General features: G+C 35.9%; 1 long non-coding RNA gene across 2 annotated transcripts in view; it reads left to right on the forward strand.

Annotated features, from left to right (window-relative positions):
• LOC101749016 overlaps positions 1-13,991 on the forward strand; it is a 563,751-nt gene that overhangs the window by 425,708 nt on the left and 124,052 nt on the right. For both annotated transcript variants that reach the window (XR_006930943.1, XR_005862405.1), the window contains one exon: positions 9,902-9,999. This is a non-coding gene — a long non-coding RNA (uncharacterized LOC101749016). The remainder of the gene's footprint in view (positions 1-9,901; positions 10,000-13,991) is intronic.

Consider the following 13,991-nt stretch of genomic DNA (forward strand, 5'->3'; position numbering starts at 1 on the left):
AAGGATATCCTTGTGGTGCTCATTTCTGTCATCAGCTGAACCATGATTCTCTGTAGAGAATTCAGTCAGTCACTGTCCCAGTCCTGCAGTACTGGACAGAATCTTCTTTCCAGACTGTTGAGAGACCGTGCCTTCTAATTCTTTTTTTTTTTTTTTTTTTGGGGGGGGGGGGGGGGGGGGCAGGGGGGTTCTTTGTGAAGAATAACTTTCAGTGCGCCTGGCTGTACCTTCAAGCAGTTAGATTCATCAAACGACTTGCCTTAGCCTATTATTTACTCAATTTCTGCATTTATCTTCCCTCAGACTGAGAACTCCTGCTCTAATGCAGAACGTGTCTTAGGGGTGTGTTCAGCATTGCACCCTCAATAGATTAAAGATTGTATAATGGTTGGATTAGTTGGATTTTAGAGATCAGAATACTTGAATTCAAATCTTAATGCAGATTTCCTCTCTGACCTTGAATAAATCACACATAATCTCAGGCTCCATTTCCTTGCCTGCAAGATGGAGGTGACTAGTGCTTTCTGCTTGACAGGCTAGAACTGTAAAGATTGTGAGGTATTTTTGTAATGAAACCCATGAGTATACATATACTCACACCTATTCACAGCCTAATGAACAGGGAGATGTAGATGGACTCTGCTCTCTCTATCAGCTCTGCAAATATAGGTTTAGAAGCAACATAATAGATTTGTCTTTGTAAACATCCTTCCGAGTATCTTGGAATATATTCACTCTATTTTACACTGTGACAGGTAAAGATAAAATCTTAGTGCTCCTTGTGCAGACAAGGCAAGTTTTCATATATTTTATGAAAGAAGCATTTGTCAAATCTGGCCTAGAAATTGAATTATTAAGCAAATGCATGACAAGTAAGAGGGAGAGGTCCAGCAAATGAGCATTGAGGAGCTAAAGTTCACATTTGTTAATATAAGGTAAATGCTTGAGTGCTTTCATTTTATCCTACTTCTACAAACAAGGATTTATTGTTCTTTCTTTCTTGCTTCTCCTTGTCAATGACAAGAATTGAAAGATTAAAATGTATCTTAAGAGCCTCGATTCAGTAGAAAATTACACTTCAAGGCAATGGGAGACCACTAAATTCTTTTCAATCAGACTTTTTTTTTTTTTTTTTTATTCTACTATTATTCAGTATTACGAGCTCAGAAATTGTATGTTTGGGATGGGGGAAAACAGTCCTAAAATGAAAATTAATAATTTAAAGGGAAAAAAAAAAAAAAAAAAGGTTTTCTAGTAGTTGAAAGGATGTCCTTTTCTGCTTTGGATTTTTTATTAATATGGTCAAATTTCATAATCCATACTGTCTTGACAGCATGTTCTGTAGGTTCTCAGAAATTGCTGTGGTTTACCAACACCATTTTTTATCAGTACAACCCAGCTTCACAAAATGCACTTGGCTGAGTACAGGATGACATGGGCACTAGCTGTGAAATACCGATTTTTCTCTCATCTCAGAGCAACTTGGCTCTATAATCTGACATGCTGGATGTTCCCTAGCCCTATGATGGGAAGAATTTTGGGGGTGCTGCAAATCTTCTGTTTATTGAACTTAGAGATTTATAAGACTACATTTTCTTCCTTTACCATTTTTATAACAGCTTATAAAGTTAAAAAGACATGAAAAACATCAATGGTCTCCATTGTTCCACAGATGCATTAGCATTCAGTACAGTTCATCATCTCCCAAAATGTTCAAGTAACATGTTAGATGTTTTTCAAAAGGGGATACATTTTTTTATTCTATCATTTTTATGTGTTGCTAGGTATGCAGTGAGGAGGAGTGCTTTCTGAACTACTGAATTGAATCAGAAAGAATTTCACTGCTCTTCTCAAAATATGGTAAAAATGACATGGAATTACTTTTCCAGGTAGATCCTTCTAATGACTTATGATCTTTTTTAATTGGCTTGGATTTCAGCTGCCTTATAATATACAGAAGAGATTGTTATCAAGACTGTGAGGGGGAAGTATTTGTACTTTTGACAGTCGGTGGTGTTAAAAGCTTTTGTTAGTCATAAGAGAAATTTTATCAGTTGACATCAAAAGCCAAAATCTTTTTGCCTTATTTGCATGAGCAGTCCATTTTTGAAGCTAGCATGAATATTGTTATGAAAATGCAAGCACAGTCTTGCCTCCAGGTCAAGCAAGTGAAAAAATAATACCTCAGTAGACATAATATATACAAAATGCCCTACTTCAGAAAATTTGCTGTGTAGAAATGTTAATCTTCCACACCATTACTGCAGCAATTATCCTACAGTATGACCGGCAGAAAAAGGCCACAGTGGAGGTCACCAATTTTGAGTCAGAGGTAATCAGCATCTGTAGCTGTGCCAAAAAACAGTCCAAGGTAGGTTCAGTCTCAAGGGACAAGATAATCTACAGGGTTTCTTTTTGCCTCTGTCAATTCAAACATATCTGTTCGTGTCTATATGATTCAATCTTATTCTATATATATATGTCCCCATACATAGGTTTCATAATGAAACATGTTAAATTCGTGGAGAAAAAATTCATGGTGCTTCTTCTTTGTCTAGAATTTGCAAAAATTTCACCATGTTACCCACAAATATGCAGTAAAATCCTATTGTCAATTAAGACGATAACGAATTGTATTTATTTCAGAAGAAGAACTAGTTTACAGAACTATTTACTAGTCCTGAAAATTACTAGATGTCCTTCTAGCTTCCAGTTTCTGTTCTCAATTCTACTAAGCCTAATTTATATGCTCTTATTATTTTAAGAAAATCCGTAATATCAAACTGACGTATAATCTTGTCTATGTTGGTATCTTTAACTATACTTTGTATTAATCTTTGGAGAACATGAGTTTATCTAATTATCTAATACTTCCTAAAATCTGACTCAGTTTTACCCAAGGACAGGCAGGTTTTAGATGCTAGCTGCGTAGTTGCGCTACTTGCTTACACAGGCAGTCTATAAAATTTGCCATTTTCAGTTCATTTTTTAATGCAGTGATGTCTGAATAACACTCAGTGTTCAAAGCTGTCTTTCAAAAAAAAAAAAAGATAAAGCTAAATACTAAATCTATAGTTAGCTGTGCACACTATTCAGAACTTCTTTTATTGTATATATTCCCAAAAAATATTTGCATAACTCTTTACAAGACTTAGCAGAAGTGTTAGGGTATGTCCAATTCTTCTTGTTCTCAGAACAAGCATGGAGAATGCATTTCTAGACATAGAGTGCATGCACAGAAACAAAAAGATATCAACGTATGGATTAGTTATGTTAATTTCCAACTGGTAGGAAAGCATTTACGTGAATCACCGTAGGAGAATGCAAGTCACTTACCGAATGGAATTTAAAAAAAAACCAAAAAATGAAAACAAAATTAAAACAAAAAAAACAGAGCTTGGAATGCTGATACAGCTTCTAGGTAGTTTAAGATATGCTTTTAAAGATTACTGAATAAAATAGGCACTAATTAGATTATTTGTGTGCTGTTTATTGATTAAACTTTATTTGAGTCAATGTTATCCAATGCTTTTCTCACCTCACTTGTCATATTGGCATAAGGATTTACCATGCTGTGTGAAAAAACACATGCTTTTTCTTTCTTAATCTGATTATTGGAAGCCATGCCTGTTGATATTTCATATCATAGAAAGAGATAGGTACACTAAAGATTCATGTATTTTCAACCTTAAGTTGTTTGTGAAAACCATTGCATTTTTAATTTGGATAATTTGGATCAACTTTCCAATATAGGAAACATCACAATGAAAATTGGTCATATTAAAGGGAATATTTTGTCCCATTTTCCAGGCATCTATTGTGACCTGTACAGATATGTGACTGTGAGGAAAAAGATTCATATTTTTAACAAATACAATTTTTCTATACCTTGCGACCAGACAATCACAGGTATTTCTTCCAACATGAGAAAATTCATCTGCTCAATGGATTCACTTAGAATGCTCTGCATCACAGAGTTACTTGCGAGTATGTTCCCAAAGCATTGAAAATCCATCATTTAAATGTGGGGTATTATATATTTTGGTGCTCTTTAAAAAAAACTACCACAACTGCCACAAGAAAATGACAGGGATGATCCTAATGAGTTGTGAGGATATTTTGGAAGGTCCTCATAAGTACTAGAAACTCAAAATGAAAGGAAATGTAGTCTTCTGAGCTTTTTTGTTTTGCAACCTAGTTGCACCTGTTGGAATGCAAACAACCTATGCCAGACTACAAATCAGAAAAGGCAGATCTCACTTTAAGATCTGTGCAAGGTAAACTGGTATATTATCTGAGAGACGTATTGTGTGTTACAGTATGTAGTGATCTGTCATAGAGTTGACGAAGGGTTTTGCATTGAATAGGAACCAACTTATAATGACTGATTGTATTCTTTCATCTCAAAATGTTTGATTACCCTTCAAGGGCTCATCTTTGACGTCATTCTCATACATGCACAGCAGACATATTTGACTACGTTGCCTCCAGTAGCAGTCCTGAAGAGGAAAGCAACAAATAGTACACAACTATAAAAGCCAGAGAGGAATTTTATTTGCCTTCCTATTCATTGCAAAATGATTGTGGAACCTTGCCATTTGAAGCATTCCTATACAGTGTTGTTTTTTTTTTAATGTTCTCAGACTAAATTTAAGTATCTCTACCAAACTAGTACAAGATGCTTCTTCTGGGGGTAAGTTTCTTCCAGAAAAAAGTAAATGCTTAAGACTGTGGGGCACAGAGTGCACATGCACCAAGCAACTGCGTTGCCCGAGAGCAAAGCCTGGTATTACTCTCTATGGGAACATCTAAACTAGATGAATCTACTATCTCAACCTATCTCAACTGATAGCATAGAAGATATGATTTTTCAGTCAAAGTAAATATCTTCAGCTTGCATGGAAAAGGAGATAGAGTTCATTAAATATATAGCATGCGTACAGCTGCAGTGAAGACCTATGTGCCTGCATGTTCTTTCACCTTCTTTTTCATGCACATAAAAGAAAGTCTGCAGGAGATCATCCAAAAGCTTGTATGGCCTTCAGACATGTCTTTAAAGAGATTCAGTGGTAAAACAGACTGTAATTATGTCCACAAAGAAGTAGGCATAAAAAGAAACCATGAAGCAAAATAATCATCATAGCCATAAATAAAGCCAAATGGGATTCTCAAATACATGTAAAATATATTAAAGTCTATATCTGAGATTTCTGATCTCTTTTTATAAAAGTCTACCTTCTTTTTTCTGCTTTAGTCACCAAAATATCACCAGTGCTCTAGAGGTCACTATCTCTTCATGCAGTGAGGGCATAAACCAATTCCTCTGCAACGTTAGACTTGAAGCATCTGGCTTATTCTCATCATTTCCAACTCTCAGATATTTGTAAGTTTTGAAAACCTCATATCTTGAAAGCTGTAGCCAAAAATGCACAAAACTCCTGTGAATGATTTTATATCCCACCTTAGAAATTCACCGAAAACCACTGTGGATTAAGTCCTTTGTGCATGTAGACACTGTGTTGTTGGAGTCTGACCACAGGCCAGTGCAAATACTGGCTCTTTATTTGGATTTGGCTTAGGCCCTTAACATTACTTTCCATTTCTAGCAAGAAAGGGCTGGATTGCCTGAAAGTTGTGGAATCTTGCCAATTGCAGGCTAATGAATGTTGCAGCTATGCTCTGTAATTAGGAAACAGAAGATTGAAATCCCATTTTCTAAAAATTCTGCCAAGGTTATTTTCTTATTATTATAACAGAAGGAAGGAACGGGTTGGCAAGCTTTCGTGAAAATGTATTAACACTCTGTTTTTGAATCATGTAAATTTGTAATAGGTTTTATGCAATAGAAAAATAACCATCAAAATATGCCAATATAGGCTGAAACTAAACAAATTGTTATGTTATCAGGAAGGAAAAAGCATAACCTATCTTGGATCTGGCAGTAAATGTAATTTCTATACAGTAACACTTTTTGTGCAACTTCCACAACAAACAAAACTCCTTGAAACGGAATAAATAGTTATCTTGAACTTACTGATCTGATTGGTCAGTTTCACGTTTTGCAGTGTTGCCATGTTGTATCTATTGCCTTGTCAGAAAGCCCTGTGTTCTGCGTGTGACAAAGATAGTATATATTAATAACTTAATTATACCTCTTCCGACCCAAATTATTTTAATTACTGCAATCACAGTAGTGTAGCACCTGCAATTCAAAGTAATCAACTGCTCTTGGATTACAAACATAAGTGTTCATGTGAAATATTAAATAGGATGAAACCTTTGGTAGTGGTCTGTCAAGAAGTCAACTGTAAGATGACCTACTCTACTGCTGGCCTTTCTGCATTTCTTGAAAGAAATGGTTTGGAAAGGATCACCATTAAGTGGCACTGTATGATGTTACATAGAGATTCGAATAGACCATGTACATTTGTGTGTTAACTGAATATGCTCTATGTAGCTCTAGCCTTGCCAGAAGGACCAATAAGAAAATGAATGTGGAATCAATTTATAAGTTGAATGGCAGTGTATGCTTGAATTTTAGCAATTTTCCAACCTATAATAAATCTGAGAATGAAAATGAAAAGTCATTCTTCACGGGAGAAATGCCAAAATAATTAGATTAACAGAATCTATAAAAACGCTAGGCATCTCCTGCCTCAAAGACATTTCAGAACATATGCTTGTCAGCTCACCGATGAACTTGGTGCTGAGAGGTCTGGCTGTTTATAAGAAACTGCCTGAACCTCTGCGACTCTTGATGCACCAGAAGAATGCTGAAAAAGACTAAGCAAGCCTAAAAATGAACTATGGCTCCCTGACTGACTTAAATGATCTCTAAGTGCCTAGGTAATTGCTGAAGAATTTAAAGAATGTTTAAAATTGATAACTTGATGTGTGTTAAGGGTTTTCTCACATGGATGGTATAAAATAGAGTTTTCTAGAAGAATAGAAATTAATATTGAATTGATTGGAATTATCTATCTCCATAAAGGAGCGATCCCTATGAAGAAATCAGAATACTGAAGGCAAACTGAACCCTGGCCTTTATAATGGTTAAGTTTTAAAAGTGTCCAAATATATTACTGAGGAATTTTTCAGCTTAAATATCTTCCTTTGTGACAGAGAACTGGAACAGCAAAGCAGCTGTCAGCCTGAAAAGCAATGAGTTTCCTACAACATATGCTTCCATGACATGTAGAGAGCGGTACAGAAAATAAACATCATGTAGATCTTCCAAATTGAGAGAACATGCAATACAGAAATGCATACTGGTTAAGTAGATTTGTCTAAACTGTTAGTGAAGCTAAAGTTTTTCATAAAGCTCCATTTCAGGCTCCTTACTCAAAATACTTTGAAGGCTGCTACTGAAAACTGCCTTTGGAGACTGCTTCCAATCAAAGTAAGAATACTGTTCAATATCAGAAAATAAGTGTTTTGACAATTTTTATACAAGATGTTTCAAGTTTTCAATTTGCTGTGACATTTGGGAAAAAACCCACAACATTTAACTTAAATCAGTGTTTAAGGGGCCAGAGACTTTGGAAAAAAATATTTGATTTTGATTGAGTAAATGTTTTTTCAACTTCAACTGTGTTTTGTTTCTCACGTTTGCATTTGAGTAGGAAACAAAACTAACATCATTGTATGGGCATATTCAAAACAGATTTTCTCTGTTCAGTAACTGCACAAAATCAGAAACTCCAAATTAAAGATGGTTATATAGACTGCTGCTGAGGGATATGCAGAGTTGACAGTGTTTAAACTAAAATTTTCTCCTGGTATAAATGATACCAAGCCCCATGAAACTATAAGTAAATTTGAAGTAAGACTATTTTACTATTAAATTCTAATCTTTGTTTCAGTGCAATCATGATAACAGTCATAATTTGTTAAGGAAAATGACATAAATAAAAATCAAAACTTATTCCTAGCTGGATTATAAATATCTGTGAACCATAGTAAAAGAATCTCTAATTCTTCCAAAGAGGGCTTCTACTTTTCTATACATTTACTGCTGGTGCCAATTGCATGTTAGGAAACTGTAAAATTATACAGTAAGGAAATTTGTATGTTTGCTAGAAATTTTAAGCTGCTTGTAACGATGTTACAGTTTTTTATATATTATTTTCTTTAGCATAATAATAATAATGTTGATCAATAACTTACGTGGCATGTATTTAGGCACATTGCCAAAAGCAAATTCTCATGAGCACTGGAGAGCAATAGAGCTAAGTAGTAGTAGTAGTTGATTCCCTCATCTATTCAGCTTTCAGGCCAAGCCCCTCTCAAACTACATGGGAGCCCCGTATCATTTCAAGAACTTCACATCACTCATATCACTTCACGAACTATAGAGTCATAGAATCGTAGAAGGCTTGGGTTTGAAGGGACCTGAAGGATCATCAAGTTCCAACTCCCCAGCCACAGGCAGGGTTCCCAACTGCTAGATCAAGTATTAAATGAGATTGCCCAGGGCACCATCCAACCTGGCTTTGAACACCTCAAGGGATGGGGCATCCACAACCTCTCTGAGCAGCCTGTGTCAGCACCTCTCCGCCCCCTCAATAAAAAACTTCCTCAAAATCTAATCTAAATCTCCCCTCCTGTAGTGTAAAACCGTTCCCCTTGTCCTGTCACTATCTACCTGTGTAAAAAGTTGGTTTTCCTCATTTTCATAAACTCCTTTTAAGTATTGGAAGGTCGCAATGAGGTCTCCCTACAGCTTTCTCTTCTCCAGGCTGAACAAGCCCCATCTCAACTTTGTTTTCAGAAAAGGCCTTTTTATTTTTGCAAGTAAAATGCATGTTCTTAGTCCACTAGTTGGTTTCCAAGGAACCACTTCTACCTAACTCTTTAAGAAGTTCTTGTCTAGAAATGAAATCAGAACCAAGTATAACAACCTTTTCAGTGGTCTGGTATTAAGACCAATGGCAGGTTAGTGCATCACTGTAATTTTGAAGTAGGATCACAGCTGGTAAGTGAATTCTGCAGTACTTTCCATTTCTCATAAACAGTATGTATGATCTCAGAGTGCACGTGGACAGCAGTAATGCACAGGTGAAGTACAGGGATGAATTGCTTTTTCTGGAATGTGGCATGCTAGTGAACTGAAACATAAGATACAAAGAGCTTTCCAGAGGTGACTTTGCCTCAGCTGTGGCAGGCATTAGCAGAGTAAGTTGGAGAACAATGTGCATTTCACTGCATATAGAAATCTTGCCATTACAGAAGTCTGCAGCCTGCTTCTGCTCTCTCTCAAGCACAAAACTCTCAATAGCACAGTTTTAACTTTTGGTTGTTACGTATTAATCAGCTGCTTAAATATTGTTTTTGTGTCGTTACCTCTATTTTAAAAAAGCAGACAAGAGAAATGTGTTGAATGTTCAGTCCATATTCAATCTGCTATAAATCTAAATATTATCAGAACTTCATAGATCTCCAGTCCATATTTTCTGCCTCTGGGTTAAAGGAACCAGTATAAGCTGTTTCTTCTAAATTAGAAGAATATGCAGAAGTTTTGATTCAAGAATGGTATAAATGCATAAATAGTGTATCTAATGATGCCCATGAACATTTACAATCTGTTGGACAATTTATTTGTGGGCTAATTTCACATAGTTGTATGTGCATTACACATCCTAGAGGTGAACTCTCCTTTTATTTGTACTTAAGGATTTTGGAAAAAAATTGTATTTGACAAGAAAGTGTTTAAGACAGCAGATGTGTTGTTACAGTGTGCTGTGAGCATTGCACTGCTTTTAGGCTTCTCAGACTACCTCCATTTTTCAATACTCTGGGTTTGGATGTTGATAGATGTGAAAAACAAACAAACAAAAAAAAAACCCATAAAAATAGATACTGTGTTTCTAGTTTATAATTTGCTGTGCTCCCTTTCATTCAGGCATGTTGCACCTAACTGATAGCTCATCAGTGTTCTATAAGGGACCTAATACTGTGTGCTCAGCAAGGCTTGGTCAAATATTGGTAGCCAAGAGCCAGGTAAGAACTCTTAATACAGCTTCTCCTTCCTTTTACTGCATGATCAAAAAAGAATCTCTTAAGCTTTCTGCCTCCAATTTCTAACTGTAAAATATGGAGGAAAAAATGAAGTTTATACAGTGAAAAATGCACCAGAGTACTAAGATTAAAGTACCCTGTTTGGAATATTCTGGCCCTGTTGACTTCAGGATGAGTTATATAGTCACTATGGTAGCTATACAGCAATAATCGTGGTATTGATGTGCTATAAAATAGTGATATTTCAAAGGGTAAATTTTGCCAGATTTGTAATGAAAATGGATATCTAAGAAAAATCTTCAACTTGCCTCCAGCATAGTAAACTCCAATATTAATTAATAAATGTAGTATTAGTAGAAGCAGCTTCTGAGTAAGTATCTCTAATATTCTAACTTTCAAATTACAGATTGTTTACTTAGCGCATTTCATTGCCAGTAAAACTTTCTTTTAAATAGAAGTTTATAAAGCAAATTATCCAACTGTGAAATTGGAAGCACAACTGTTTCAGCCCATCTGAGTTTTTTTTTTTTTTAACTATTCCCCCACAGTAATCTGCACTTGCCTTTATAGTGCCTACCACTGAAAAGGATTATCTAGTCAGAATACATCAGTATATAATAAATGTGCTTCATTTCTTTCTCAGTCCTTAAAGCTGACAGCCAAAATGAATGTTTGTCTCTGCATTGGCACCACTGGTACTTTTGCAGAGACTATTTCATGGTCCATTGGACCCTAAAGGACATTGTTTTTAAAGGCATATTATCAAAAGGAATGAAGCATACCATCAGAGTGCATATCAGCATGTATTATTAAACTTAAGGGCAATAGTATTGCTTGGTTGATATTGTAAGGCACTCTAGTCAAAATGTATTAAAACTAATCTTTATGGTTCTCAACATTTATAATGTTTTATGTCGAACTAGTAAATACAGGTCAGGAAAGGTACTTGCAGTTATCCTCTAGCTTTGAAAGAAGAAAAATGCTTTATAAACAAAGTAATTTATCATCCTTTCTGTATCTATAGAAAAGCTACTATTACAGCTGCAGTTATACTAATGGGCTTCCTATACGGTGCCACATTAATTAGCTGTCAGAGTAGCACAACTCTGAATCTTATTTTGCTGATTTATGAGAAAAATGCCGCAGTCCTTTAAAAATATGTAGATTCACCATCTGGAATAATATCTTGAAGTAATCAGCTTTTTCAGAAACATCTACTGAGCAGCTCAGCATCATTTTCTGAATCTCAGAGGTCGGGAGCTCATCATAATATTCACTGGTCAAATCACAGCTATGGTAGGATTGTGTGGGCAGTGCCTAATTTGATACAGATTACAGCAACATTCATTGGGTTAGATGCTGCATAATCCTGACAACTTAACTGTCAGATGAATTGCTGCAGTTATAGTATATGAGCAGGCCCATAAGCTGATCATATTAATGTTACAAAAATATGACACCAAAAACTAATAATATTCTTTGAGACATCTGGACAGAAGCAAAATCTAATCTTGTCTAAAAGATCTCCATTAGCAGTAATCATTCTGTAATACGATCAACATATTCTTGTCAAAGCAGATAGTACTGTGCAGTGTTAGTAAAACTGATTAAACATGGCATGCTGTTCTAAAATAAACCTTCAACTTCAAGGATCAGGGTCTGCTGATTACACTGGATTTGTTGGTTAAAACACATCCAGGCCATTTTCAAAATAGCTTCTTCCAGTGATTTATTCTTAGTAAGGGAGAAATACACAGTAGTAGAAAGGAAATCAAATGGACAAGTTAGGCAATATAAAATTTGAACAGCTTAAGGAAGATGGAAAAAAAACTGAGAAGTGTTGAGCCCTTAGTACAGTAATCTTTCACTTCCTCTCAGAAAAAAATTAGATTTATTCATCTTTTCCTTGTGGTGCCCTATGATCCAATTTCACGATCAACCAAAATTACCTCAAGGATGCTCATTCTTACAGCTGAAGGATAAATACATCATGAGCACATCAGGCTGTCTACCTCTTTGTGAAAAAAACCTCACCCTCTGAGCTAAGCCTTTGCAAGTGATGTCTGATTTGCTGCTTGTTTGTTTTGTAAGATATGGTTCGTGTTCCTTGCAAGTACAGAATTTAATGAACGTAAATTAAGAATAAACCCTGACATCAAGCACCATGCATTTTTTTCTCCATGTGGTTGCTGTGAGTCAGGAAAGTTCTATGTATGATGATCAACATCAGTGCAAAAGAGCTAGAATTAAGTATTCAGAGCGCACATGAGTGTTTTGGGTTTTGTTCTTGTTTTTTGTTTTTTTGTTGTTAGTTTGTTTCATAAATATTTTTGTTTAAATAAGACTTCTATAACATCTCCATCTACTCTGCCACAGTCATGCATTCACCTGCCCAAGGAGCCCACAGACTCTAATTGAAATTATAGCTGAAAAAAAAAATCTACAACTGTGAAGTCTCTTCTAGGGTTGTACACAGACCTAGATAGATCTCTGGAGATTTAGACTGCAACGTCCTCATTCCTTAAGGTTGAGTGGAGTGTTGACAGGCTGTAATTACAGCCTGTGAGTGTTTGCAATGGCTGGAAAATTACTAAGTACCTTAACTGGCAGCAGCTAAGTTTCTGTAGAGAAGGAAAATGTGCAGAGTTGCCACAGATGAGGATAATTATTCCTGTTTTGCTGACTGAGGAAGCTGTGCTGCAGATCCTCTATATATGCAGATCTAGAACAGGAAAGGAAGGCTATACATAGTGGGAGAGTCTTTGCATGGAAATAGATTTTTTCTTGGAGCTGGAACCTGTTTTGTTGCATTTCAAAGATGGAACAAGAGGGACACATCAGTGCAGCTGTAGCTGGATGAGCGAAAATGCTTTCCCCGGCATGATGAAGGAACTGAATTAGTGGACAACTTTGTTATCTTAGAACTGAAAAAGCTTCTAAGATTATTTGAAGGCTTTATGTTGTCAAAATTTCAAGACAAGGTGGAAAGAGCAATTGAGGAGTACTTATATTAGCGAACTTGGCAATAATTTTAGGGTGAGGACATGGAGGAGCAGACAGAAGCTGAAGGAGAGAACAAAGTGAGAGAGAAATTACGCTCAATGGCAAATGATTTGGATAAGGTCAAAAACATATTTTTGAATAAAATACCCACCCCTAATGAAGGGTCTTATTCCAAAGTACATGTGAAATAATTTAGTTATTTTCTATGATGTAGAGACAAAGGCAGCAATCATCAGATAGACAAATAATGTGTTTTCAACATGCTTTTAATATTTTCCTTAACCTCGCCATTTTGAAGTGAACCATTTTTTTTATTCTATTGATGAAAGAACAGTTATTTCACCGGTATAAAGTATTTCCCAATATTTATCCTTGTGAAGTGAAAAATAGAGCTAAGCGTTGGAAGGTCTCAGGAAATTAAGTTTAGTTTCTACTGGCATGACCTTGTCTAACAGGATGGGCATCTGTATCATGATATTATAGCATCCTCATGAGAGAGATGCCTCACTTTTACGGCAGGAGAGCTGCTTTCAAGGTGAAGGATGTTCAATGTTAAATCATAAATTCAACAAGCCTACTCTGTCAAAACAAATCCAATTTTACAGTAAAAATTGTACACTGAGTATCTGGGCTTCTGAAATGGAGATGGGCTGGTGATAAATGAGATCAGGGCAATAGATGTCAGATCCTCTGAATTATATGTGCTAGACTGAAAGTAGTACTAGACACACAATGAAGTAAAAGGAAATGAGAGTACACTCACTTATAGGAATAACTTTTAAACACCTTTCACTTTGTGTGGATGGAAATGCCTTCATTTTTCCTCAGTCAGTGCCCTTACACTGTCTCATGGATGGTTGTGCGGTTTGCTGATTATTCCTCACATTATTCCTGGGCCTATTCTCCCACTTTACAAGGAATATGAAGACATCCACTGCTCAGGCTCTCCTGTGCCATCTGCCTGATACACC

This window comes from Gallus gallus, chromosome 9 (assembly GCF_016699485.2).
Source record: "Gallus gallus isolate bGalGal1 chromosome 9, bGalGal1.mat.broiler.GRCg7b, whole genome shotgun sequence".
In the NCBI taxonomy this organism is placed as follows: Eukaryota; Metazoa; Chordata; class Aves; order Galliformes; family Phasianidae; genus Gallus; species Gallus gallus.